The sequence below is a fragment of the Loxodonta africana genome, chromosome 6, assembly GCF_030014295.1.
Source record: "Loxodonta africana isolate mLoxAfr1 chromosome 6, mLoxAfr1.hap2, whole genome shotgun sequence".
In the NCBI taxonomy this organism is placed as follows: Eukaryota; Metazoa; Chordata; class Mammalia; order Proboscidea; family Elephantidae; genus Loxodonta; species Loxodonta africana.
In genome coordinates, this window is record NC_087347.1 from 66,317,056 (window position 1) to 66,340,160 (window position 23,105).

Here is a 23,105-nt window from a genome sequence, read left to right on the forward strand (position 1 = left end):
TGAAGAGGTGCCATATCATTTTCAGTAGTGGTTGTAAAATTTTACGTTCCTACCAACAGTGCATAAGAGTTCCAATCTCCCCGCAACCTCTCCAACGTTTGCTATTTTCTGTTTTTTTATTTTTTATTAGTGCCAGTGATGTCAGGGTGAGATGCTATCTCATTGTAGTTTTGATTTGCATTTCTTTAATGGCTAATGATCGTAAGCATTTCATCATGTGTCTGTTAGCTGCCTTAATGCATTCATTGGTGAAGTGTCCATATCCTTTGCCCACCTTTTTTTATTTTAGATGAGGGTTTACAGAGCTAATTAGTTTCTCATTAAACAATTAATATACATATTGTTTTGTTGCTACCCTCATAGCATGTTAACCCTCTCCCCTTCTCCACACTGGGTTCCCTGTTACCAGCTTTCATGTCCCCTCCTGCCTTCTAGTCCTTGCCCCTGGGCTGGTGTGCCCATTTAGTGTCATTTTGTCTTAAGAGCCTGTCTAATCTTTGGCTGATGGGTGAACTACAGAAATGACTTCATTACTGAGTTAAAAGGGTGTCTGGGGGCCACACTCTCAAGGTTTCTCCAGTCTCCGTCAGACTAGTAAGTCTGTTTTTTTTTGTTGTTGTTGTTTTGTGAATTAGAATTTTGTTCCACATTTTTCTCCAGCTTTGTCCAGGACTCTCTATTGAGATTCCTGTCAGAGCAGTTGGGGTGATGCGGGGAGGGGTAGTCAGGTACCATTTAGTTGTGCTGGACTCAGTCTGGTGGAAGCTTTGGTACTTGTGGTCCATTAGTCCTTTGGACTAATCTTTCCCTTGTGTCTTTAGTTTTCTTCATTCTCTCTTGCTCCAGACAGGGTGAGATCAGTGGAGTATCTTAGATGGCTGCTTCTAAGCTTTTAAAACCCCAGATGCTACTCACCGAAGTAGGATGTAGAACGTTTTCTTTATAAACTGTTATGCCAGTTGAGCTAAATGTTCCCAGAAACCATGGTCCCCAGCCCTCAGCCCAGTAATTTGGTCCCTCAGGGAGTTTGAAGGAGTCCTTGGAAACTCTACAGGGCAGTTCTACTCTGTTCTATAGGGTTGCTATGAGTAGGAATCGACTCGATGGGAGTGGGTTTGGTTTTTTGTTTTTTTTTTTTAATAACTTTTATTAAGCTTCAAGTGAACGTTTACAAATCCAATCAGTCTGTCACATATAAGTTTACATACATCTCACTCCCTACTCCCACTTGCTCTCCCCCTCTTGAGTCAGCCCTTTCAGTCTCTCCTTTCTTGACAATTTTGCCGGCTTCCCTCTCTCTCTATCCTCCCATCCCCCCTCCAGACAAGAGTTGCCAACACAATCTCAAGTGTCCACCTGATATAATTAGCTCACTCTTCATCAGCGTCTCTCTCCCACCCGCTGACCAGTCCCTTTCATGTCTGATGAGTTGTCTTCGGGGATGGTTCCTGTCCTGTGCCAACAGAAGGTCTGGGGACCATGGCCGCCGGGATTCCTCTAGTCTCAGTCAGACCATTAAGTTTGGTCTTTTTATGAGAATTTGGGGTCTGCATTCCACTGATCTCCTGCTCCCTCAGGGGTCCTCTGCTGTGCTCCCTGTCAGGGCAGTCATCGATTGTGGCCAGGCACCAACTAGTTCTTCTGGTCTCAGGATGATGTAGGTCTCTGGTTCTTGTGGCCCTTTCTGTCTCTTGGGCTCTTAGTTGTCGTGTGGCCTTGGTGTTCTTCATTTTCCTTTGCTCCAGGTGGGTTGAGACCAATTGATGCATCTTAGATGGCCGCTTGTTAGCATTTAAGACCCCAGACGCCACATTTCAAAGTGGGATGCAGAATGATTTCATAATAGAATTATTTTGCCAATTGACTTAGAAGTCCCCGCAAACCATGTTCCCCAGACCCCCGCACTTGCTCCGCTCACCTTTGAAGCTTTCATTTTATCCCGGAAACTTCTCTGCTTTTGGTCCAGTCCAATTGAGCTGACCTTCCATGTATTGAGTGTTGTCTTTCCCTTCACCTAAAGCAGTTCTTATCTACTGATTAATCAATAAAAAAACACTCTCCCACCCTCCCTCCCTCCCCCCCTCGTAAGCACAAAAGTATGTGTTCTTCTCAGGTTTACTATTTCTCAAGATCTTATAATAGTGGTCTTATACAATATTTGTCCTTTTGCCTCTGACTAATTTCACTCAGCATAATGCCTTCCAGGTTCCTCCATGTTATGAAATGTTTCAGAGATTCGTCACTGTTCTGTATCGATGCGTAGTATTCCATTGTGTGAATATACCACAATTTATTTACCCATTCATCCGTTGATGGACACCTTGGTTGCTTCCAGCTTTTTGCTATTGTAAACAGAGCTGCAATAAACATGGGTGTGCATATATCTGTTTGTATGAAGGCTCTTGTATCTCTAGGGTATATTCCCAGGAGTGGGATTTCTGGGTTGTACGGTAGTTCTATTTCTAACTGTTTAAGATAACGCCAGATAGATTTCCAAAGTGGTTGTACCATTTTACATTCCCACCAGCAGTGTATGAGAGTTCCAATCTCTCCGCAGCCTCTCCAACATTTATTATTTTGTGTTTTTTGGATTAATGCCAGCCTTGCTGGTGTGAGATGGAATCTCATCGTAGTTTTAATTTACATTTCTCCAATGGCTAATGATCGAGAGCATTTTCTCATGTATCTGTTGGCTGCCTGAATATCTTCTTTAGTGAAATGTGTGTTCATATCCTTTGCCCGCTTTTTGATTGGGTTGTTTGTCTTTTTGTGGTTGAGTTTTGACAGAATCATGTAGATTTTAGAGATCAGGTGCTGGTCGGAGATGTCATAGCTGAAAATTCTTTCCCAATCTGTAGGTGGTCTTTTTACTCTTTTGGAGAAGTCTTTAGATGAGCATAGGTGTTTGATTTTTAGGAGCTCCCAGTTATCGGGTTTCTCGTCATCATTCTTGGTAATATTTTGTATTCTGTTTATACCTTGTATTAGGGCTCCTAGGGTTGTCCCAATTTTTTCTTCCATGATCTTTATTGTTTTAGTCTTTATGTTTAGGTCTTTGATCCACTTGGATTTAGTTTTTGTGCATGGTGTGAGGTATGGGTCCTGTTTCATTTTTTTGCAAATGGATATCCAGTTATGCCAGCACCATTTGTTAAAAAGGCTATCTTTTCCCCAATTAATTGACACTGGTCCTTTGTCAAATATCAGCTGCTCATACGTGGATGGATCTATGTCTGGGTTCTCAATTCTGTTCCATTGGTTTATGTGCCTGTTGTTGTACCAGTACCAGGCTGTTTTGACTACTGTGGCTGTATAATAGGTTCTGAAATCAGGTAAAGTGAGGCCTCCCACTTTCTTCTTCTTTTTCAGTAGTGCTTTGCTTATCCGGGGCTTCTTTCCCTTCCATATGAAATTGGTGATTTGTTTCTCTATCCCCTTAAAATATGACATTGGAATTTGGATCGGAAGTGCGTTAAATGTATAGATGGCTTTTGGGAGAATAGACATTTTTACTATGTTAAGTCTTCCTATCCATGAGCAAGGTATGTTTTTCCACTTAAGTATGTCCTTTTGAATTTCTTGTAGTAGAGCTTTGTAGTTTTCTTTGTATAGGTCTTTTACATCCTTGGTAAGATTTATTCCTAAGTATCTTATCTTCTTGGGGGCTACTGTGAATGGTATTGATTTGGTTATTTCCTCTTCGGTGTTCTTTTTGTTCATGTAGAGGAATCCAAGTGATTTTTGTATGTTTATTTTATAACCTGAGACTCTGCCAAACTCTTCTATTAGTTTCAGTAGTTTTCTGGAGGATTCCTTAGGGTTTTCTGTGTATATAATCATGTCATCTGCAAATAGTGATAACTTTACTTCTTCCTTGCCAATCCGGATACCTTTTATTTCTTTGTCTAGCCTAATTGCCCTCGCTAGGACTTCCAGCACGATGTTGAATAAGAGCGGTGATAAAGGGCATCCTTGTCTGGTTCCCGTTCTCAAGGGAAATGCTTTCAGGTTCTCTCCATTTAGAGTGATATTGGCTGTTGGCTTTGCATAGATGCCCTTTATTATGTTGAGGAATTTTCCTTCAATTCCTATTTTGGTAAGAGTTTTTATCATAAATGGGTGTTGGACTTTGTCAAATGCCTTTTCTGCATCAATTGATAAGATCGTGTGGTTTTTGTCTTTTATTTATGTGGTGGATTACATTAATGGTTTTTCTGATATTAAACCAGCCTTGCATACCTGGTATAAATCCCACTTGATCAGGGTGAATTATTTTTTTGATGTGTTGTTGGATTCTATTGGCTAGAATTTTGTTGAGGATTTTTGCATCAATGTTCATGAGGGATATAGGTCTATAATTTTCTTTTTTTGTAATGTCTTTACCTGGTTTTGGTATCAGGGAGATGGTGGCTTCATAGAATGAGTCGGGTAGTATTCCGTCATTTTCTATGCTTTGGAATACCTTCAGAAGTAGTGGTGTTAACTCTTCTCTGAAAGTTTGGTAGAACTCTGCAGTGAAGCTGTCCGGGCCAGGGCTTTTTTTTGTTGGGAGTTTTTTGATTACCGTTTCAATCTCTTTTTTTGTTATGGGTCTATTTAGTTGTTCTACTTCTGAATGTGTTAGTTTAGGTAGGTAGTGTTTTTCCAGGAATTCATCCATTTCTTCTAGGTTTTCAAATTTGTTAGAGTACAATTTTTCATAATAATCTGAAATGATTCTTTTAATTTCATTTGGTTCTGTTGTGATGTGGTCCTTCTCGTTTCTTATTCGGATTATTTGTTTCCTTTCCTGTATTTCTTTAGTCAGTCTAGCCAATGGTTTATCAATTTTGTTAATTTTTTCAAAGAACCAGCTTTTGGCTTTGTTAATTCTTTCAATTGTTTTTCTGTTCTCTAATTCATTTAGTTCAGCTCTAATTTTTATTATTTGTTTTCTTCTGGTGCCTGATGGATTCTTTTGTTGCTCACTTTCTATTTGTTCAAGTTGTAGGGACAGTTCTCTGATTTTGGCTCTTTCTTCTTTTTGTATGTGTGCATTTATCGATATAAATTGGCCTCTGAGCACTGCTTTTGCTGTGTCCCAGAGGTTTTGATAGGAAGTATTTTCATTCTCGTTGCTTTCTATGAATTTCCTTATTCCCTCCTTGATGTCTTCTATAACCCAGTCTTTTTTCAGGAGGGTATTGTTCATTTTCCAAGTATTTGATTTCTTTTCCCTAGTTTTTCTGTTATTGATTTCTAGTTTTATTGCCTTGTGGTCTGAGAAGATGCTTTGTAATATTTCGATGTTTTGGACTCTGCAAAGGTTTGTTTTATGACCTAATATGTGGTCTATTCTGGAGAATGTTCCATGTGCGCTAGAAAAAAAAGTATATTTTACAGCAGTTGGGTGGAGAGTTCTGTATAAGTCAACGAGGTCAAGTTGGTTGATTGTTGTAATTAGATCTTCCGTGTCTCTATTGAGCTTCTTACTAGATGTCCTGTCCTTCTCCGAAAGTGGTGTGCTGAAGTCTCCTACTATAATTGTGGAGGTATCTATCTCACTTTTCAATTCTGTTAAAATTTGATTTATGTATCTTGCAGCCCTGTCATTGGGTGCATAAATATTTAATATGGTTATGTCTTCCTGATCAATTGTCCCTTTTATCATTATATAGTGTCCTTCTTTATCCTTTGTGGTGGATTTAAGTTTAAAGTCTATTTTGTCAGAAATTAATATTGCTACTCCTCTTCTTTTTTGCTTATTGTTTGCTTTATATATTTTTTTCCATCCTTTGAGTTTTAGTTTGTTTGTGTCTCTAAGTCTAAGGTGTGTCTCTTGTAGGCAGCATATAGATGGATCGTGTTTCTTTATCCAGTCTGTGACTCTCTGTCTCTTTATTGGTGCATTTAGTCCATTTACATTCAGCGTAATTATAGATAAATAAGTTTTTAGTGCTGTCATTTTGATGCCTTTTTATGTGTATTGTTGACAATTTCATTTTTCCACATACTTTTTTGTGCTGAGGCATTTTTCTTAGTAAATTGTGAGATCCTTATTTTCATAGTGTTTGACTTTATGTTAGTTGAGTCGTTACATTTTTCTTGGCTTTTATCTTGAGTTATAGAGTTGTTATACCTTTTTGTGGTTACCTTATTATTTACCCCTATTTTTCTAAGTAAAAACCTAACTTGTATTGTTCTATATTGCCTTGTATCACTCTCCATATGGCAGTTCAATGCCTCCTGTATTTAGTCCCTCTTTTTGATTACTGTGATCTTTTACCTGTTGACTTCCATGATTCCCTGTTATGTGTATTTTTTTTTTAATTAATCTTAATTTGTTTGTTTTTGTGATTTCCCTATTCGAGTTGATATCAGGACGTTCTGTTTTGTGACCTTGTGTTGTGCTGATATCTGATATTATTGGTTCTCTGACCAAACAATATCCTTTAGTATTTCTTGTAGCTTTGGTTTGGTTTTTGCAAATTCTCTAAACTTGTGTTTGTCTGTAAATATCTTAATTTCACCTTCATATTTCAGAGAGAGTTTTGCTGGATATATGATCCTTGGCTGGCAGTTTTTCTCCTTCAGTGTTCTGTATACGTCGTCCCATTCCCTTCTTGCCTGCATGGTTTCTGCTGAGTAGTCAGAACATATTCTTATTGATTCTCCCTTGAAGGAAACCTTTCTTTTCTCCCTGGCTGCTTTTAAAATTTTCTGTTTATCTTTGGTTTTGGTGAGTTTGATGATAATATGTCTTGGTGTTTTTCTTTTTGGATCAATCTTAAATGGGGTTCGATGAGCATCTTGGATAGATATCCTTTCGTCTTTCATGATGTCAGGGAAGTTTTGTGTCAGGAGTTCTTCAACTATTTTCTCTGTGTTTTCTGTCCCCCCTCCCTGTTCTGGGACTCCAATCATCCGCAGGTTATCCTTCTTGATAGAGTCCCACATAATTCTTAGGGTTTCTTCATTTTTTTTAATTCTTTTATCTGATTTTTTTCGAGCTATGTTGGTGTTGATTCCCTGGTCCTCCAGATGTCCCAGTCTGCATTCTAATTGCTCGAGTCTGCTCCTCTGACTTCCTAGTGCGTTGTCTAATTCTGTAAATTTATTGTTAATCTTTTGGATTTCTACATGTTGTCTCTCTATGGATTCTTGCAACTTATTAATTTTTCCACTATGTTCTTGAATAATCTTTTTGAGTTCTTCAACAGTTTTATCGGTGTGTTCCTTGGCTTTTTCTGCAGTTATCCTAATTTCATTTGTGATATCTTTAAGCATTCTGTAAATTAGTTTTTTATATTCTGTATCTGATAATTCCAGGATTGTATCTTCATTTGGGAAAGATTTTGATTCTTTTGTTTGGGGGGTTGGAGAAGCTGTCATGATCTGCTTCTTTAAGTGGTTTGATATGGATTGTTGTCTCCAAGCCATCACTGGGAAACTAGTTTTTCCAGAAAATCCGCTAAAAAAAAATGCAGTCAGACCCCTATCAGAGTTCTCCCTCTGGCTCAGGCTATTCGGATGTTAATGAAGCCGCCTGGGGAGGGTGGGGGAGGGAACAGAGAGATAGGAGAGTAGCACCTCAGAATATAGCCAGAGTTGCTTGTCTTGCTTGGAATGACTATTATATCTGAGATTCCCATGGGGCGCATCGCCTATGTGTGCTGGCTGTGTGGAGATTGCCCCCGTGGGGTCTGGCCCGCTGGAGTCAAGGTCAGATCCTCCGCTTCCAGCCCGACGCCCAGCGTCAAGGCTCCCCTACTGGGACGGTGCACTCTTGACTCCAAAATCAGTCGCTGCCTCCCGGGGACTTCTCGTCCCTCCAGCCACGTGGCCGTGCCGCCCCCGCGAACCAGGTGGGCCCCCTCCCGGGGTTAGTTCAGATGGGTGGAGCAGCTCCCCGTGCTTGTGCTGTGACCGAGTGTCCCGGCTGGGACGCTGTTCTCCCCGCTCCAATACCAGTCACTGCCTCCCGGGGACTTCTCCTACCGGCTGCGTCCCACGCCGCCCGTGCGACCCGGCTGGGCCCCTTCCCGGGGTTAGTTCAGGGGGGTGGAGCAGCTCTCCGTGTTTATGCCGTACCTGCGTCCAGTCCAAATCCCGGCGAGACGGTTCCCTGGCTGGGACGCTGCTCTTCCTGCTCCAAGACCAGTCACTGCCTCCTGCGGACTTCTCCTACCGGCTGCGTCCCACGCCGCCCGTGGAACCGGCTGGTCTCCCTCCCGGGGTTAGTTCAGGGGGGTGGAGCAGCTCTCTGTGCTTGTGCCGTACCTGACTGGTACGCTGGCTCCAGGCTCTGGAAACAATCGCTGCTTCCCCGTATTAGTTCGTTCTCCGTCTCTAAATCTGTGTTTGTTGTTCAGGGTTCGTAGATTGTTATGTATGTGATCGATTCACTTGCTTTTCCGTGTCTTTGTTGTAAGAGGAATCCGAGGTAGCGTCTGCCTAGTCCGCCATCTTGGCTCCGCCCTCCGGGTTTGGTTTTTTATGGAACTTCCAGGACTTTGGCTTGGTCAAGTTGTGGTAGCTTCCCCAGTATTGTGTACTGTCTTACGCTTCACCATAGTTACCACCTATCTATTGTCTACTTAGTGTTTTTCCCTCCCTATTCCTCTTCTCCTTCATAATCAACAAAGATTGCTTCTTTTTGTGTGTAAACCTTTTCATGAGTTTTTATAATAGTGGTTTCATACAGTATTTGTCCTTTTGTGATTGACCTATTTCACTCTGCATGATGCCCTCCAGATTCACCCATGTTGTGAGACGTTTTGAAGATTTGTCCATTGTTCTTTGTCCTGTGTGGTATTCCATTGTGTGTATGTACCATAATTAATTTATCCATTCATCTATTCATGGGCACTTAGGTTGTTTCAACCCTTTTGCTACTGTGAACAATGCTGCAATGAACATGGATATGCATATAAAAAAAAAATGGCATATGTCTATTTGTGTGACAGCTTTTATTTCTCTAGGATATATTCCTAGGAGAAGGATTGCTGGATCATATGGTATTTCTATTTCTAGCTTTCTAAGGAAGTGACATATCATTTTGCAAAATGGTTGTACCATTTTGCATTCCCGCTAGCAATGCTTAAGAGTTTCAGTCTCCCCACAGCCTCTCCAACACTTATTTTGTTTTTTTCTATTCATGCAATTAATGTAAGGGTAAGATGGTATCCCATTGTGGTTTTCATCTTCATTCCTCTAATGGCTTGAGATCATGAACATTTCCTCATGTGTCTGTCAGCCACCTAAATGTCTTCATTGAAGAAGTCTATGTTCATATGCTTTGCCTATTTTTCAGCTGGATTATTTGTCTTTTTGTTGTAGAGATGCTGGATTTTCCTGTAGATTTTAGAGATTAGACCTTTGTTGGATTTGTCATAGTCCAAAATTTTTTCCCAGTCTGTAGGCTCTCTTTTGGTAAAATCTTTCAATAAGTGTGTCTAATTTTTAGAAGATCCCAGTTATCTAGATTATCTTCTGATGTTTGTGTATTGTTAGTTATGGTTTGTATCCTGTTAATGGCACGTATTAGCACCCCTAGAATTGACCCTATTTTTTCTTCTTTGATTTTTATTGTTTTTGGGTTTATATTTAGGTCTTTGATCCACTTTGAGTTGTTGTTTTTGTACCATATGAGGTATGGGTCCTCTTTCATTTTTTTGCAGATGGACATCCAATTTTGCCAGCACCATTTGTTAAAAAGACTGTCTTTTCCTCATTTGATGAGCTTTGGGCCTTTATCGAAGATCAGGTGACCACAGGTGGGTGGGTTTACATCTGGGTTCTTAATTCTGTTCTATTGGTCAATGTGTCTGTCCTTGTACCAGTACCAGGCTGTTTTGACTACCGTAGCTGTATAGTGGTTCCGAGGTCAAGTAGTGAGAGCCCTCCTACTTTCTTCTTCTTCTTCAATAGTGATTTACTTATCCAGGGCCTCTTCTCTTTCCGTATAAAGTTAATGATTAATTTTTCCATCTCTTTAAAGAACGCTTTTGGTATTTGGATCAAGATTGTATTGTATTTATAGATTGCTTTGGGTGGAATTGACATTTTCACAATGTTGAGTCTATTTATCCATGAGTGTGGTATGCTTTTTCCGTTTATGTAGGTCTCTTTTGGTTTCTTGGAGTAGTGTTTTGTAGTTTTCTTTGTATTCGTCTTTTACATCCCTGGTTAGATTTATTCCTAAGTATTCTATTTTTTTTTTAGGGACTATTATAGTGGTACTATTTTCCTGACTTCTTTTTCATCATTCTCTTCATTGGTATGTAGGAACTGACTTTTGTATGTTTATATTGTATCCTGTTATTCTGCTGAATCTTTCTATTAGTTCCAGTAATTTTCTCATGGAGTCTTTTGGGTTTCCTATACAGTATCATATCGTCAGCAAATAGGAACTGTTTTACTTCTTCATTACCAATTTGAATTCCCTTTTTTTCCTTTTTCTTGCCTTATTGCTCTAGCTAGGACCTCCAGCACAATGTTAAATAGGAATGGTGATAAAGGGCAACCTTGTCTTTTTCCTGTTCTCAAAGGGAATGTTTTCAGCCTCTCTCCATCCAGAATGATGTTGGCTGTTGGTTTTGTATAGGTCCCTGCTATTATATTGAGGGATTTCCCTTCTATACCTATCTTACTGAGAGTTTCTATCAAGAATAGGTGTTGGACTTTGTTGAATGAATGCCTTTTCTGCGTTGATTGAGATGATCACGTGAATCTTTTATTTTATTTATGTGCTGAATTATGTTGATTGATTTTCTAATGTTGAATCATCCTTGCTTTCCTGGTAGGAATCCCATTTGGTCATGGTATATTATTTTTCTGATATGATGCTGAATTCTATTGGCTAGAATTTTGTTGAGAATTTTTGCATCTATATTCATGAGAGATATTGAGCAGTAATTTTCTTTTTTGTGGTTTGGCTGCCTGGTTTTGGTATCAGGGTTATGCTGGCTTTATAGAATGAATTTGGAAGTATCCCTTCCTTTCATATGTTCTGAAACAGTTTGGGTAGTACTGCCATAAGCTCTTCTCTGAATGTTTGGTAGAATTCTCCAGTGAAGTTATCTGGGCCAGGGCTTTTTGTTGTTGGGAGTTTTTTTAAAATACCTTTTCAATCTCTTCTCTTGTTATAGGTCTGTTCAGATTTTAACTTCAGTTTGTGTTAGTTTGGGTAGGTGGTGTGTTTCTAGAAATTTGTCCATTTCCTGTATGTTTTCATATTTGTTGGAGTATAGTTTTTCATAGTACTCTGTTATGATCCTTTTTATTTCAGTTGGGTCTGTTGTAATGTCCCGCATTTCATTTCTTATTTATTTGCATCCTCTCCTGTTCTTCTTCTGCCAGTTTGGCCAGTGGTTTGTCGATTTTGTTCATCCTTCCAAAGAAGCAACTTTTGGTTGATTCCTTCTATTGTTCCTCTATTTCATTTATTTCTGCTCTGATCTTTACTATTTCCTTTCTTCTGGTGGCTGTGGGCTTCTTTTGCTGCTCTCTTTCTATTTCTTCGAGTTGTATGGCTAACATTTTGATTTTGTCCCATTATTCTTCTGATGTGTAATGTATTGCTATAAATTGACCTCTGAGCACTGCCTTTATTGAGTCCAAAGGTTCGGTATGATATGTTTTTATTCTTACTAGGTTCTGGGAATTTTTTTATTCCATCTTTAATTTCTTCTGTTACCAAGTGGTTTTTAAGCAGGGTGTTATTCAGTTTCCATGTATTTGATTTTTTTCCTTGCTCTTTCTGTTATTAATTTCTACTTTCATGGCTTTGTGATCAGGGAAAAGAAGATACTTTATTATCTCTATTTTTGGATTTTAGATCTGTATCTTTGTTCTGTTTCTCTCTAGGTGTTCTGTTCTTTAGCAAGAGTGGTGTGTTCAAGTCTCCTACTATTATTGTGGAAATGTCAATTTCTCTTTTTTGTGCTGTTAGAGCGTGTTTTATGTATTTTGGAGCCCTGTCATTGGATGTGTAGATATTTATTATGATTATGTCTTCATGGTGGATTTTCCCTTTAATCATTATATAATATCCTTCCTTGTCTTTTATGGTGGCTTTGGTTTTAAAGTCTATTTTATCTGAGATTAGTATTGCCACTCCTGCTCCTTTTTGGTTGCTCTTTGCTTGATATATATTTTTTCTATCCCTTGATTTTAATAAATTTGTGTCTTTGTTCCTAAGGTATATTTCTTATAGATAGCATATTAATGGGTCCTTTTTTTTTTTTTTATCCATTCTGTCACTCTCTTTATCCATTCTGCTGCTCTCTGTCTCTTTATGAGTGCATTTAAGTCATGTTCAGTGGATTATTGATAGGTGTGAGTTTATTGCTCATATTCTGTAGTGCTTTTTTTGTGGTGTTGACATTTTCTTTGTTCCTCTTACTCTCCTTTGCTGAATTCCTTTGGTTTGTGGATTTCTTTTTTCATTTCTTTTGTTTTTGTACATTTTGTGTTTCCTGAGACTTTGTTTTTCTTCATTTTGATGAGTAGGTTTGTTAACTTTCTTTGTGGTTACCTTAAAATTTACCCCTATCTTCCTAAGTTTGAATCAGTCTTTTATTGCTTGGTATCACCTTGACTTCTGCTCCATTAGAAAGTTCTATACCTACACCGTTTATTCTTTTACTGTTCTGATGTTGTTGTCATTTATAGATTGACCTCTCTGGTTACCTGCTGTAAATCTTTTAGTTTTATTTTATCCTTGAGAGTTCATTACCTAGGGCAGTATCGGGCTGATGTGGTCTTGTGTCCTAGATTCAGGCTGTTGTCTGATGTTGTTGGTTCTCTAACTGAAGGACTCCCTGTAAAAATTCTTGTAAGTTTGCTTTGATTTTTACATATCCCCTTAATTTTTTGGTTATGTGGAAATGTCCTAATTTTACCATCATATTTCAGCAAGAGTTTCACAGAGTATATTATTCTTGGTTGGCATTTTTTTTTTCTTTTAAGGTTTTATATATGTCATCGCATTGCCTTCTTGCCTGCCTGATTTCTGCTGAGTAATCAGAACTTTGTCTTATTATTTCTCCTTTGTATGTGACTTTTTGTTTTTCTTGAGCTGTTCTCAAGATTCTTTGTCTTTGGTTTTAGCAAGAGTGATTATGATATGTCTTGGTGTTTTTCTTTTGGGCTCTATCCTACATGGTGTTCGCTGAGCTTCTTGGATGGTCAGTTTTTATCTTTCATGATATTAGGGAAGTTTTCTGTCAGTAAATCGTCAATGATTTTCTCTGTGGCTTCCGTCTTCTCTCCTGTTCTGGAGCTCAGAGCACACACAAATTTTTGCTTTTTATAGTATCCCACATTGTTCTCAAGGTTTCTTAATTTTCCTTCATTCTTTTCTCTAATTTTTCCTCAAACAAAGTGGTATCCAAGGATTTGTCTTCAATTTTACTGATACTGTCTTCCATTGTTTCAAATTTGCTCCTAAAATCTTCTATGGCACTGTCAATTTCTGAAATCTTGTTTATCTCTTGGATTTCTAATTGCCGTTTTTGTTTGATTTGTAGTTGTTTATTTTGCCATGTTGTTCCTGTATTATTTTCTCAAATTCTTCTGTTGTTTTATCTATCTTTTTCATGACTTTGTCTCTATTTTCTGTGATTTTCTCTCCATTTTCCATGATTTTGAATATGTTTTCCTTATTTTTGTCTGTGTTTTCTTTAATCTCTTGGAGAGCCCTGAATATTAGAGTTCTGAATTCCCTATTAGGTAGTTCCAGTACCTTTTCTTCTACTGAAAGATCATCTGGTGTTTTATTTTGGACACTTTCTGGAGCCATCATGTCCTGGTTTTTAATATGTTTTGATATTGTCTGCTGTCTTCAGAACATTCAGGAATTATTTTCTTTGTTTACTGATTGTAGATTTGTTTCATCCTGCTTTTTATTTTATTTTGTTATGTCTGCTCAGGCAGGCCAATATTATTTGTTGTTTGCTTGTCTGTGGGCACGATAATTCTCACCACTTTGTTCAGGTGGGCAGGGCTGGCTGCTCAGCTGTGGTGCAGCAGCTCAGTTCCAGAGGAGGGAGGGGATGGGGATGGGTTATTTGTGGCACATACTGGGGACAATAGGGTGGGGCCAGGGGGTAGTGCAGGGTGGGGTCCAGTGGTCCATGCCAGTGCTGCTCAGGGGTGTGGTGCTCAGCATGCAGTACAGTTAGGCAGGAGGGAAGGGAGAGAATGTAATGTGTGGAGCTAAGTGGGTATGGGAAAGAAGAGAGAGAAACAAATGCCCAGAAAACAAAATAATAGAAAAAAATGTTGCTGATGGAGCCTTCTGGTGGAGTGGTGTGGACCTGGGGTACCCAGGGCTGGTGGCTTTCTAGCCAGACAGTGTGGAACAGCCCACCAAGAAAGGACTGAGAGGTGGGGCTAAGATGGCAGAGTAGTCAGATGCTTCTTCTGGTCCCTCTTACAACAAAGACCTGAAAAAACAAGTGAATCCATTATATATATGACAAACTAGAAACCCTGGACATCAAAGGCAAAGTTAAGAAGTCAGACTGAGTAACGGGGAGGGAGAGGCAGTGCAGAAGCAGTGAGGAGTTGCTGGACCTGACTCAGCTTGAACCAATGTCCCTCAGCCCCAATTCCCTGGCGAAAGAAGGTGAGCGAAATGGCACAGCCCTGATTCCCTGGTTCGACTATGGCAGGGCCAACCCAGTGGTACAAAATCTATACACCTCTCCAGAATCAGCAAAAAAAAAAATTAGTGCTCTCAGTATAAGTGATTTTGTCTAATTAACCATTTGTCTAATTTGTCTAATTTAGCTCCTCCTTTTGAAGAACTCTCTCCCATCTATCTGATCCCTCCTTCCTCTGCCCTGAGCCAGCTTCAGTGACAGTTGATTTCCCTGGTCCTGAGATAGGTTCTGCTGCACCCCTGAGCCATTCTCCTGGCATTGGAGAAAGAACGAATTAACAAACAGGGGGAAAATAATCTGCCAACACCCCTAATCTGGGAATTTAGAGCAGAAGCAGCTCCTGTCCAGGTACAAGTGGTCCATAGATGTTGAGTGTCTTTCACTCCTGCATAGACCCACATGGCCCCATTTCAGCAACTAGAATCTTGTTATATTGCAAAGGTGTATGTGAATGAGGTCTGACTTTAACAGTTTCAGCTGTGCAGTGGAGACGTGGGTATTTGATATTTGATATCACTCTGCCTATTAAACAAGGTCTCTTCACCTACCTACTTCAGGGCCCTGAGAACTGGTGGATCCACCCACGCCACCTAGCCACCCATGACAGGGGTCCAAGGATAAGTGCTGCCTCTCAGTCCTTACAACCAAAAGCATTGGGTACCTATGATATGGCTAAAGAGCCCACCCACCTATACACTCTAGAGAACAGAGATGCTCCTTCCTCACAGACACTCAGGGGAAGGTTGTCAGCTCCCTGCCTTGCTCAGGGTGCGACCCCTGCTGCAACCAGAAACCTGTGCATATGCCAATCACCACTGCTCCTCTAAGATCGTAGGTGAGAGTCTGCACCACATACCTGGTGATCGACTCCTTGGACACCTGAGCTGAATCTATACAAGGATAGAGAATAGAGTCCTAGGCTCATATACCTGATAACAGCTCTAGCCATATGGTGACAGGATATTAATGCTTCAAAGATATCAATAATCAACTTAGCTCACTCAAGTAGTCTATTTGGGTATATCAAAACAAAAGAAAGCAAGAAGCTAGGACACAGTGCGGAAACATAAAATGAATTAATACAATAACTTACAGATGGCTCAGGGAAAACAGTTAATATCAAATCACACAAAGAAGCAAAGCACGATTGCTTCAATAATTCTCAAAACAAAGATTCAAGGAATCTTCTGGATGGAAATGTATTCCTGGAATTACCAGATGTAGAATATAAAACATTAATATACAGAACTCTTCAAAAGATCAGGAAGGAGATCAGGCAAAACACAGAACAAGCCAAGGATCACACAGATAAAGCAGTTGAGGAAACTAAGAAAGTTATTCAAAAAGATAATGAAAAATTTAATAGGTTGCAAGAATCCATAGAGAGACAGCATCAGAAATTCAGAAGATTAACAATCAAATTTCAGAATTAGACAACTCAGTAGAAAGTCAGCAGAGCAGAATTCAGGAACTGGAAGTCAGAATTAGAGAGATGGAAGATAAAATTCTTGGCAACAATATATTTGAAGAAAAATCAGATAAAAGGATTAAAAAAAAAAATGAAGAAACCCTAAGAATCATGTGGGAATCTATCAAGAAAAATAACCTATGAGAGATTGGAATACCAGAACAGGGAGAGAAAATAGAAAATATAGAGAGGATTGTTGAAGATTTGTTGATAGAAAACTTCCTTGATATCATGAAAGATAAGAAGATATCTATCCAAGATGCTCATTGAACTCCATACAAGGTAGATCCCAAAAGAAAGTCACCAAGATATATTATAATTAAACTTGCCAAAACCAAAGATAAAGAGAGAATTTTAAGAGCAGCTAGGGATTAAAAAAAAAAGTTACCTACAAAGGACAATCAATAACAAGCTTGGACTACTCAGCTGAAACCATGCAGGCAAGAAAGCAACAGGATGACATATATAAAGCCTTGAAGTGAGAAAATTGCCAGCCAGGAATCATATATCAAGTAAAACTGTATCTCAAATATGAAGGCAAAATTAGGACATTTCTGGATAAACAGAAATTTAGAGAATTTGCAAAAACTGAACCAAAGTGATAAGAAATATTAAAGGGAGTTCTCTGGTTAGAAAATCAATAACATCAGATAACAACCCAAAACTAGAATACCGGGCAGAGAAACCAGATATCAACTCTGATGGGGAAATCAGAAAAACTAATAGAAGAGTTCAGCAGAGTATAAGGATAAAGATAAACATGCATAAATCAATTGGATTTCTCTACACCAACAAAGAGAACGTCAAAGAGGAAATCACCAAATAAATACCATTTACAATAGCCCCCAAGAAGATAAAATACTTAGGAATAAATCTAACCAGAGACATAAAAGACCTACTGAAAGAAAACTACAAGACACTACTGCAAGAAACCAAAAGAGACCTATGTAAGTGGAAAAACATACCTTGTTCATGGATAGGAAGACTCAATATTGTAAAAATCTCTATTCTACTCAAAGCAATCTATAAATACAATGCAATTCCAATCCAAATACCAATGATGTTTTTTAATGAGATGGAGAAACATATCACCATCTTCATATGGAAGGGAAAGAGGCCCCAGATAAGTAAAGCATTACTGAAAAAAAAAAGAACAAATTGGGAGGCCTCACACTGCCCAGTTTTAGAACATATTATGCCACCACAGTAGTCAAAACAGCCTGGTACTGGTACAACAACAGATACATAGACTAGTGGAACAGAATTGAGAATCCAGACATAAATCCATCTACATATGAGCAGCTATTTGACAAAAGCCCAAAGTCAGTTAAATTAGGGAAAAGACAGTCTCTTTAACAAATGATCCTGGCATAACTAGATATCCATCTGCAAAAAAATGCAACAAGACTCATACTCACGCCATGCACAAAAAATAACTCGAAATGGATCAAAGACCTAAATACAAAATCTAAAATGATAAAGATCATGGAAGAAAAAATAGGGACAACACTAGGAGCCCTAATACATGCCATAAACAGCATGCAAAACATTACTAAGGATGCAAAAACACCAAAAGAAAAACTAGATAACTGGGAGCTCCTAAAAATCAAACACCTATGCTCATCTAAAGACTTCACCAAAAGAGTAAAAAGATTACTTACAAACTGGGGAAAAGTTTTTAGCTATGACATTTCTGATCAGCATCTGATCTCTAAAATCTACATGATACTGCAAAAGCTCAACAACAAAAAGACAAATAACCCAATTAAAAAATGGGAAAAGGATATGAACAGGCACTTCACCAAAGAAGACATTCAGGCGGCTAACAAATACATGAGGAAATGCACACAATCATTAGCCATTAGAGAAATGCAAATCAAAACTACAATGAGAAACCATCTTACCACAACAAGGCTGGCATTAATCCAAAAAACACCAAAAAATAAATGTTGGAGAGGTCGTGGAGAGACTGGAACACTTATACACAGCTGGTGGGAATGTAAAATAGTACAACCACTTTGGAAATCGATTTGGCGTTTCCTTAAAAATCTAGAAATAGAACTACCATATGATCCAGCAATCCCACTCCAGGGAATACATCCTAGAGAAAGAAGAGCCTTCACACAACAAATATATGCACACCCATGTTCACTGCAGCCCTGTTTACAGTAGTAAAAAGATGGACGCGACTAAGGTGCCCATCGACGGATGAATGCATAAATTATGGTATATTCACATAATGGAATAGTATGCAACAATTAAGAAAAATGATGAATCTGTGAAACATTTCATAACATGGAGGAAACTGGAAGGCATTATGCTGAGTGAAATTAGTCAGCTGCAAAAAGACAAATATTGCATAAGACCACTATCATAAGAATTCTAGAAAAAGTTTAAACACAGAAGAAAATATTCTTTGACGGTTACAAGGGTGGGGAGGGAGGTGGCTCAAGTAGGTATTTACTAACTAGATAGTAGACAAGAATCTTTTTAGCCGAAGGGATGGACAACTCACAATACAGGGGAAGTCAACACAACTGGACTAAACCAAAAGCAAAGAAGTTTCCTGAATACAACCAAAGGTTTCCAATGACAGAGTAGCAGGGATGGGTGTCTGGGGACCATGGTTTCAGGGGATTTTTAGGTCAATTGGCATAACAAAATGTATTAAGAGAACGTTCAGCATCCCACTTTGGTGAGAGGCATCTAGGGTCTTAAATGCTAGCAAGTGGCCATCTAAGATGCATCAACTGGTTTCAACCCACCTGCAGCAAAGGAGTATGAAGAACGCTAAAGACTTATGGTAAAGATGAGCCTGAGAGACAGAAAGGACCACATAAATCAGAGACTCCATCAGCCTGAGACCAGAATAACCAGATGGTGCCCAGCTACCACCGATCACTGCCCTGACAGGGAACACAACCAAGAATCTCTGATGGAGCAGGAAAACAGTGGGATGCAGATCTCAAATTCTCATAAAAAGACCAGGCTCAATGGTCTGACTGAGACTAGAGGGACCCCGGAGGTCACAGTCCCCAGACCCTTTGTTGGTCCAAGATTGGAACCATTCCTGAAGCCAACTCTCCAGGCAGGGCTTGGACTTGACTATAAAATAGATAATGATACTGGTGAGGAACGAGCTTCTTGGCTCAAGTAGACACATGAGACTATGTAGGCAACCCCTGACTGGAGGTGAGACTGAGATGAAAGAGGGGGACAGGGTCTGGTTGAATGGACACGAGGTATACAGGGTGGAGAGGAGGAATGTGCTGTCTCTTTAAGAGGAGAGAAGCTAGGAGTACATAGAAAGCTGTGTATAACTTTTTGTATGAGAGACTGACTTGATTTGTAAACTTTCACTTAAAGCACAATAAATAAATAAATAAATAAAAGGACGGAGACAGCACACGTGGTTAGGTGGGAGGGAGAAAGGAAAGGGAGAGAGAGGTAAGAAACTGAATGGAAAAAAAAAAAAAGGCACATGTGGCCAGGTTGTCAATAGAAAGGAAAGGAAGGAATGTAGAAAGAGTATCTTAGTCATCTAGTGCTGTTATAACAGAAATACCACAAGTGGATGGCTTTAACAAAGAGAAATTTATTTTCTCACAGTCTAGTAGGCTAGAAATCCAAATTCAGGGCATCAGCTCCAGGGGAAGCCTTTCTCTCTCTGTCAGCCTTACCATCAGTCTTCTGCTGGTTGGGGAGCTTCTTAGGCACAGGGACCCCAGATCCAAAGAATGCACTCTGCTCCCAGTGCTTCTTTCTTTCTTTTTTTTTTTTTTTATTAACTTTTATTAAGCTTCAAGTGAATGTTTACAAATCCAATCAGTCTGTCACATGAGTTTACATACATCTTTCTCCGTACTCCCACTTGCTCTTCCCCTATTGAGTCAGCCCTTTCAGTCTCTCCTTTCGTGACAATTTTGCCAGCTTCCCTCTCTCTCTATCCTCCCATCCCCCCTCCAGACAAGAGTTGCCAACACAATCTCAAGTGTCCACCTGATATAATTAGCTCACTCTTCATCAGCATCTCTCTCCCACCCGCTGACCAGTCCCTTTAGTGCTTCTTTCTTGATGGTATGATGTCCCCCCTCTCCGCTCCCTTCACTTTCCTTTTTATCTCTTGAGAGATAAAGGTGGTGCAGGTCATACCCCACGGAAACTCCCTTTACATTGGATCAGGGATGTGACCTGAGTAAGGGTATTACAATCTCACCCTAATCCTCTTTAACATAAAATTACAACCACAAAATGGAGGACAACCGCACAATTTTGGGAATCATGGCTTAACCAAGTTGACACATATTTTTGGGGACACAATTCAATACATGACAGAGAGACAAGAAACAGAAAATATTTCCCAAGGGAGCCCACTAGCTTAGCAGCAAGGACTGGTGAAGCTGTGTGCCTGCAGCTCCCCAGCCAAGCACTGTGGTGAAGCCCATCGAAAAGCTGTGGAGATGGCACACATGGCTGGATGGTCAGGAGAAAGGAAAAGAAGAAAGGTGAAGAGAGACAAGAAACCAAGAGAAAAAAAAATGCCCCAAAGTTGCCCACCAGCATGGTGGCACAGACTAGGGAAGCTGAGTGCTGGCAGTTCTCCTGCCGAGTGGTGTGCACAGCCCATCAAAAAGTGGTAGAGATGGCACCTGGAGAAAGGAAAGAAGGTAAAGCGAGTCAAGAAACTGAGAAAGAAAAAAGTGCTTCAAAGAAGCCCACTGGCGTGGCAGCACAGATGGGGGAAGTGGCTCCCTAGCCAAGTAGTACGGCACGGCCATCAAAAAGTGGTGGAGATGGCACATGGCACCAGTTAGACGGGAAAAAGGAAAGGGACGAGGTGAGAGTGAGAGACAAAATGAAGATAAGCCAAAAAGCAACAACAAAAATGGCACTGAAGAAACCAGCTGGTGTGGGTGGGGCGAATATAAGTGGCAAGGAGCTGGCGTCTCTCTGGCAAAGCAACCCACAGCCTGCCAGAAAGCAGTGGAGGCTGCACAGAGGGAAGGGTGGGTGGTGGGAAAGCATGTATTCCGGGTTACTGGGTGCTCTGTCTCCTGCTGGCAGCTCCATGAAGTTGCCTTTCAGTACTCCCTGTTTGCTGTTCTTGGTGGCTGAGAGGCCGAAGATGGTGTGCCCGTGCTGCATTAGCTAGTAGGCGTCCTCTGCTCCATAGCTCTCCCAATTTTGTGTTGTCTGTCAGTTTCTTATTCCATCGGGTGCTTGGTTGAGTTCTTTATTCCATCAATTGACACTTAAGGTTCCAGGATTGATGATTGCAACTGTTTTACTTAGTTTTTTGGGTCTTTGCTGTAGAGGAACGGCATGGTGCTTCTGTCTATAGTGCCATGTTGGCTCTGCATCTTGACCATTTTTTAATTAGATTGTCTTTTTGCTGTTGAGGTGCTGAAGTATTCTACAGATTTTAGAGATTAGATCCTAGTTGGGTATGTTGCAGCCAAAAAAAAATTTTCCCAGTCTATAGGTTCTCTTTTCACTCTCTTAGTGAAGTCTTCTGATGAGCATAAGTGTTTAATTTTTAGGTGCTCCCAGTGATCTAGTTTCTCTTCTGGTGTTTGTTCACAGCTAGTTATGGTTTGTATTCTATTTACACCATATATTAGGGCCCCTTGTGTTTTCTCTACTTTTTCTTTCACGATCTTCATCATCTTAGGTTTTATATTTAGGTCTTTGATCTATTTTGAGATAGTTTTTGTGTATAAAGTGAGGTATAGGTCCTGTTTCATTTTTTTTTTTTTTTTACAGATGGACATCCAGTTTTGCCAGAACCATTTGTTAAAAAGTTTGTCTTTTCCCCATATAATGGAGTTTGGTCCTTTGTCAATGATCAGCTGACCATAGGTGTATGGATTTTCATCTGCCTTCTCAATTCTGTTCATTGGTCTATGTGTCTGTTGTTGTACGAGTACCACGCTGTTTTGACTACCATAGCTGCACAATAGCTTCTGAGATCAGGTAGTGTGAGGTCTCCCACTTTGTTCCAAGGATGTAATCTTTATAGAAACAGACTGGCACATCTTTCTCCCATAGAGCAGCTGGTGGGTTTGAACCACTGATCTTTTGGTTAACAGCCAAGCACTTAACCACTGCGCCACCAGGGCTCCTTCTACTATCAGTACCTCTAAGTAATTCTGCTTTGATAATAAAATCTCAGGCTTTGAAGCCAGACCAAATTGGATTAAAATTTCAGCTGTAACACTTATTAGCCGTGTGACTTAGGACAACTGGGTTACATGGCCACCTCTAGCTTCAAGAAATTCTGGGAAGTGGCCCATTCAGCCTATTTCAGGTGAGGCAGGCTCTGCCAGCAAGGAAGAAAAGGGCATAGAATGTCTGTTGAAGGGGTAATAAAGAGTGTGGCCCTTACCTCCCCACAATATAGTGTTCACCGAAACTCCTGTAAGATTTTCTTTGCCTCTCAAAGTCCCCTCTTGTCAGTATTGTGGTGTGTACCTACATTTAGGAAAACCAAAGAAAAAGGAAAGGAAATGTTTTCTAGCGTCTCAAGCTCAAGAAGAAATGTAAATCTATCCCTGCCAAATCATTTCCTGTTTATATAAGAGCTCTCTCTCTCTGCTCATTTTCCTTGGTATTTTGATAATGTTGGCTTGCCCTTTTGACTGTATTTTCTTCTACTATTATCCTTGATGCTCTTCCATTTGGTGCACTGCTGTCTCTGAAGTCAGACTGGAGGTTCAAATCCTGACCTTACCATTTAAGAGTTGTATGATTGTCTTAGGCTGGGTTTGATAGAGAAGCAAAACCAATGAAATGTATATATAAATATATATAGAGAGATTTATTTCAAGAAAATGGCTCACAAAGTTGTGGAGACTGGCAAGTCCCAAATCCATGGGTCAGGTTTTAGGCTGGAGGCTTCTCCTGACTCACATGGCTGCAGGGACTGATGTACTCAAAATCGGCAGGTCAGGCAGAAGACTGCTGGCTCATGGGATTGCAGGAGCTGGTGA